Genomic DNA, 6,853 nt, shown 5'->3' with positions numbered 1-6,853 from the left:
TAAGGTTTTATCATCTCCTTTCATTTGGTTCTCTGGCGGCAATAGTATACTTATGGTAATGCATCCTTTTGTTTTATTTTTATTGCTCCCTGTTTTATTACAATAATTTCTCGTTTTGCATTTTTATAGTTTCGATTTGGTTAAACCTTTCGAAAGTTATTTTTTTAGCTTTGTGTTTGCATAATTAGAATGATAGTTTAATTGCATAAGAGTTAGGTTAATTACACAAGTTTGTAGGCTATTTGATCCTGGATTAGTTAATCACATGTTGAAGTAGGTTATTTGTTAAATTGATTGGTTTTTGAATATTGTTTGCTCTGTTTTGATTTTTAATTTGGTTGAATTTCTTGTTATAGTTATTTGTAATTACTAGAAACTTAAAGGAGCATTTGAAAAATGAAAACATAGGGAATAAATATGTTAGCCATTTATGATGGTTCTAGAAGAGGGAAGTAAGGACTAAGTTGCAAAAAAAGGAAGAGAAAAGAGGGACGGGTACTGATTAGTAGGTAAATAATAGAATTTAGAGGGATATAAAAAAAATAACTGAAATAGATGCTCTGAATTTCTATAAAATAACATACACAGATCTCACCTGATTTCATTGATACACGCACATTCTCAACCATTTTCTCACTTCACTAATCACTACTCTTCTCACACACGCATTTAGTAGTACACACAAGCATCTGAAATAAATTTGGAGAAGTAAAACTCTAATCTGAAAAAAAAAGTTCAAAAAACAAAACAGAAAACCAAAAGAAATTCAAATAGACTTTGATCTCTGTTAAACTATTTGGGTTTTCAAGTTGCTTTTGGAATTGAAATTGAAGCTGTCACTTGAATCTCTGTTGATTTGCTAATTTATCTGTTGTTGAGTTCTAGTTTCCTCTTCAATTTCTTCTTCCCTACATCTCAAGGTACAACTCAATCCTTAAAACTATAATCTCGACTTGAATCAATGCAAATTAGTTGTTGAATGTAGTTGTTTTCCTTGAATCGAAATTGTTTTATGTTGTGTTGTTTCTAATAAGTTACGAACCTATAGATCATATCATTTTACGAACTTAAATTGATGTCATAGAACACTACATTTCCTTCACTAGTAGTTATTTGTTAGTAATTGATTTATGTCATATGTAAATTAGTTGGTTGAAGAATAATACAGGTGAGTTAATCATGAGCTAAGAGCCGCAGATCTTGCCACCAGTTTATTTGATTTGCAGTCTCACAAGTTCTAAACCTGTTTTCTTTCATTGGTAGACAACGGTAAGAGAAGGCAGTTTGCAAAACTGGCCAGGATTTAGCTAAAGTAATAACACATTTCTAGAAGCAATGTTGGAAGGAATTTCTTTTAATAAATGATACATGTACTTTTTAAATCAAATCCAGTCTAGTGTTATAATCTCTCATTAGTAATTAATTACATGTAATTGATTATTCGAGTTGGTATATTTGTAATCCGTGAATGTAATTTGTAAACAAGCTTTTACTGTCTCTTATTTGCTAAATCATATATTTATGACATCTTTGATTTGGGACATAATATTTGGCCCAGAAGCGGGTCAGAGTTAAATTAAACTCTGAGCATTACTTTAACTTTTGAAGCCTACTTCCTCAAATTAGCTGATTTAGGCGTTGGACCCAGTTCAAAAGCTCATTAACAAATCTGTTAAAATAAGATGAATGTGACCATGAATAATTCTTCTATACCTTTAAAATTTAGAAACCTTATCCACATGACTCATGTCAATGGAAATATAATTATCTCCAACTGTGACATACAATGTTGAAATACGCCCCTCCTCTAGTAAAACAACTTAAATAATAAACACACCCTCCCAAGTTTACCGTGCTTTTCCATAATCCCTAGACCTTCGCAATAATCTCAAATCACAGGAAATAAATAACTACAAATACCCGCAGAATGTTTTAGACACGCCTTTAATGTATTATCGTGATTATCTACACATTCGCCTGACATAATTATGATTCAAAATAAATTAAGGTACGCGTTCGCGCTACTTTGGCCAAACAATCCTAATATTTAATTAAGTGCTATTAATTGTGTACACGTGCGCGTGACAAGATTTTAGAACCCTAAATAAAACGGATTCACACACAGGTGGTTCGTTTCAAGATTATTTCATAACGCCATAATCAAGTAATTTAAATGCAGTAAAAGGTTAAAATGCACGGAGGTTCTAAAATACGTAATATCCATTAATTAAGCCAACCATGATTGTAAAGCAATCGTGCTAGAACCACGTAATCCGAGAATATTTCACACCTTCTTTCGGGTTAACAGAACTCCTTACTGAGTCAAATTTCCTTTATTTGGGATTTAAAATAAATGGTGACCCGAAACACCGTAATTAAATAATATTGAGTGGAGACTCTTATAAAATAAAAATAAATAATCTCATTTCAATAATGTCACTTTAATTAAAAAAACTCCTTCTCCCATAAAAAGGAGGTATGACAAAACCCACCATCGATCTTCTAAGGGGCGATTTTTCCCTACAAAAGGGCTGAAGGATGCGGCAGAGGTTATCGGTCGGCGAGCAGGTTCTCTCCCGATATAAGAACTGACCGCGGGTAGAATAAAAAGTCATTTCAGGACAAAAAGGTATCAGGCTCCCGAGATTCCACCTATCGCAGATTATCCGAGTATAATTTCAATATCAGTGTAGTGGAGCTGGTATCGACAATGAGGAAGAAGCATGGTTCCCGAAGCCAATGAGATCTGATCCCAACCAAAGAGATCCTAATATATGGTGCGAGTGTCATGGGACTAACGGCCATCGACTGGGAACTGTCGACATCTGCGCGAGGAAGTGGCGACATTGTTGAAAAACGGCAATCTCAGAGAGTTCTTAAGCGATCGGGAAAAAAATAATTACAGCCGCAACCAAGATAACGTAGAGCCCTCGAAGATAGGAGAAAACCCTCCCCGACTAACGATCAACATGATTTTCGGGTGGAACGAGATTAAGGGTGTAACCTACCTTGTCTCGAATATCTTCATTGATGATCTTGTCTCTTCTAGTATGCCCACACATCAACTTCAGCATTTCAAAAATGTCTAGAACTATTTGGAATTCTGATATGGATGTAATATGTAAATAGATCTTATGAAGTGCTTTATTTTTATAAACTTTAAATAATGGGTTATTTGATCACTTTCTTATCAAGTGTTATTGAAATGCGTCAATTCTTTTGTTCTTCCATATTCATATGTCAAGATCTATTAAATTTGTATATCTTTGAAGTGGTATTTCGATAATATAAAATTAAATAAAAAATAATTTAGGTATCATATTAATTTTTAGGTTTAATTATTAAATCTGATTAAACTTGAAAGTGTACATTAAGAAATCTTTTTTGTGAGATGTTAAAAAAATAACTATTACATGTTACTGAGAAAATTATCCCATAAAATTATTTTAATAGATCATATGTTTATTAATTTTTATAATTTTTAATAGACATATATTTACTTATAAAAAATTTAACAAAGTAAGATTGAAATAAAATTTATATAACAAAAAAAGTCAGAAAAACCCGAACAAATCCGGTCTATGTACACCCCTAACTAAATAGTAAGGTTTTCATTACTAAATTATACTTATATTCTCAAGGACTTACAAATACTATAATGCTTGTCGTGACCACTTTGTTCCCAACTCGATCGTTGTCACTATAACAAAAAGAACTAATAATATCTCTCCTAGATTAATTCAAGAATATTTCACTCTTTCTAGCGCTCTAAGTTCACGCCACCAACGCTTTAACTTTGTAGTGAATTTCTCTTGGTTATCTAAATTTAATTATTCACTTAGTATTTGTTACGTTAGGTTTCTCCCTTCTAGGTCGTGCACGTAACTAGACTGATGGGTTTGGCCCACTCTATTATTATATAGTAATTATTAAATTGTCATTTGGTCGTTCACTCTTAATGATTGTGGTTCCGGGAATTTGAATAGCTTCATTTTGTCATTTGGGACTTGTGTGCAAAATTTAAATTCATTCCGGGTTGATTTGCTAAGTTTCGGCACGAGTTGTGCAAGTTGAAAAGTTCAGGGTTTTATGGAGTAGTGTCATCGTATTCTCCATACTATGGGCGTAGCGGAGACGAGTAGGGTTTCTTTTACTACATTCCAGCTTAGAGGAGCAGCCTATCAGTCATTGCATATTTATGAGCTGAGTAGTTCGGATGAGGCAGCTTCGCTTATATAAACTCAGTTCTCGGATATATTTTTGAGAGAGTATGTCCCTCAAAGCCTCAGAGGTTCTATGACTGTGTCAGAGTATGCAGTCCGCTTCAGTGATTTGGCCCGACATGCACCAGCCTTGGTTGCCACAGTTTGAGAGAGGGTTCGACGGTTTATTGAGGGACTCCACCCCAACATCCGGATTAGTATGGTTAGGGAGTTGGAGATGGATATTTCTTATTAGCAGGTTGTGAGTATTGCCAGGAGATTGGAGGGCATGCTTGCCCAGAACAGAGAGGAGAGAGAGGCCAAGAGGTCTCGAAAGACTGGTTATTATTCTGGTGCTCGTGCCCCAGCAGCTCGCCATGGTAAGGGTTATGTGAGTCGTCCCGTTCATTCAGCTCTTCCTGATGCCAGTGGTGTTCCAGCGCCTTCTAGGCCCCCAAGAACCTTATTATGCACCGCCAGTATCTAGTGTGCCTCCTGCACGGGGTGTTCCTATCGGCCAGTCCAGCAGATCTGGCCCGAGCCAGCCACAATAGCCACGCCCTCCCAAAGATTGTTTTGAGTGTGGCGACACTCACCATATGGTGAGGGATTGCCCCACATTTAGGAGGGGTGCACCTCCATAGACTTCTCATCCACAGAGTGCTCCACCGGGTCCTCAGGCTATGATTACAACACCAGCGGCCACCCCACCTGCTCAGCCAGCCCGAGGTGGAGGTCAGGGAGGTAGAGGTCGCCCTAGAAGAGGAGGCCAGGCCAGATATCATGCCCATCCTGCTCGTGTAGAGGTAGTTGCTTCTGATCTTGTCATTTCAGGTACTGTTCTAGTCTGTCTTAGAGATGTATCGGTATTATTTGACCCAAGCTCTATAGGTACGAGTTTTCTGGACATAACACTTAAATGCAAGGGTTCGCGATTTTTGCTCATTTTCAACATTTTGTGCTCAGGTTTGGCGATTTCTTGAGAGCATTTTTGAGGGGTTTCTTCAGGTAAGTCCCTTGTGCTAATTTTTTATCAATAATATTGCTTCCCCATTAATTTTTCCGCCTAGTTAGTGTGTATTTAAGGTGAAATTTGGGAGTTTGAGACTAGGGATTTGGAAAGTTTGATTTGTGGATTTGAAGGACCATTTGGTGTCGGATTTTAGTAAATTTGATATGGCTAGACTCGTGAGTGAATGAGTATTTATATTTTGTGACTTTTACCCGATTCTGAGATATGGGACCATGTCGACTCTTTGGGATGGATTTAGGAAATTTTGTTAAAATCTTGATTTCATTAATTAGATTAGTCTATTATAGTTGTATTTATGAAATGTAATTATTTTTGGCTAGATTTGGGCCATTCGGAGTCGGATATTCGTGGAAAAGGCATTCTTACTGATTGATTGAGCTTGGTTCGAGGTAAGTGGCTTGCCTAACTTTGTGTGGGGGAAATCCCCTTGGGATTTGGAACAATTGTGATATGTGAGCATCGTGTACATGAGGTGACGAGTACGTACACAAGCTAGTTGTTGTAAAACCCAATTTTTACTAAGCATCGACTTGTTTTCCTTTTATTTTGAGTTATACCATTTTAATGAGTATTAATCTATTTTCATTCTTAATTGAGTCATTCCAATATGTGTATCTATCTTGTTTAGTCTAATATCGCATGTCTATGTGCTTTAACTGCTTACTTGAATTTTGTGAAGCATCCCTAGTTTATTTCCTGCTTTTTCCTTGTTCTTTATCAGTATAGTCGTAGAAATCTTACTGTTAACTATTGTATTTGTCGTTTGATCTGTATATTTACTTTTGAGACTACGAGGCAGTTCCTCGGGAGTTCTCCCTGCATATTTAGTTTGGGACTACGGAACGGTATTCAGAGAGATCCCCCTGTCGTACATATTTACTTTGGGACTACGAAATGATATTCTGGGAGATCCCCCTGTCTTGCATATTTATTTTGGGACTACGGAACGGTATTACGGTAGATCCCCCTGCACATTTACGTTTGGGACTACGAGATGGTATCTCAGTAGATCCCTTGTTGTATTTCTGTGTATTGAGCTATTGCCTTCTATGAATTCTTTATTATTAAATTTCAGTCTTTATTTTACTGCGATATTTCATTCTTGCCTTGATTTATTATCATATTTCATTAGGGCCTAGACCTAACCTCGTCACTACTCTACCGAGGTTAGGCTTGGCACTTACTGGGTATCGATTGTGGTGTACTCATGCTACTCTCTACACATGTTTTTTGTGTGCACATCTAGGTGCTCCTTATCAGCCGCACTCTTAGTGAGCCGGGACAGCTTTGTTGACATCAAGGTATATCTGCTGCATCCGCAGACCTTGAAGTCCCCTTCTACTCTTTCACATGTCCATTATTGTTTGTCAGACTCTAATGATAGAGACACTAGATTTTCTTTCTATAGTTTGTGATTCACTATGTTCCGGGTTTTGCGAAATGCTATCTAGTATGTTGAGGAGTTGGTTGATGTACATGATAATTGTCATGGTATTCAGTTATGTTGTTAAATTTATCTCGCAAAAGTTAGGCTTACCTAATCGTAGAGACTAGGTGCCCTCACGACGTCATACGGAGGGGAAATTGGGTCGTGACAATATTATAGCACATGAGTTGT

At 36.7% G+C, this 6,853-nt stretch overlaps 1 long non-coding RNA gene across 1 annotated transcript; it reads left to right on the top strand.

Moving 5' to 3' along the window:
• Positions 1-578: 578 nt before the first annotated feature.
• LOC142168703 (uncharacterized) lies at positions 579-6,326 on the top strand. The gene is made up of 3 exons (XR_012698577.1): positions 579-5,036; positions 5,169-5,210; positions 5,556-6,326. It is a non-coding gene; the product is annotated as an uncharacterized LOC142168703 (long non-coding RNA).
• The last annotated feature ends 527 nt before the right edge of the window (positions 6,327-6,853 follow it).

The sequence above is a fragment of the Nicotiana tabacum genome, chromosome 14 (assembly GCF_000715075.1).
Source record: "Nicotiana tabacum cultivar K326 chromosome 14, ASM71507v2, whole genome shotgun sequence".
Classification (NCBI taxonomy): Eukaryota; Viridiplantae; Streptophyta; class Magnoliopsida; order Solanales; family Solanaceae; genus Nicotiana; species Nicotiana tabacum.
The sequence above is the reverse complement of the archived record's forward strand: the minus strand, read 5'-3'. Positions and strand labels throughout refer to the sequence as shown.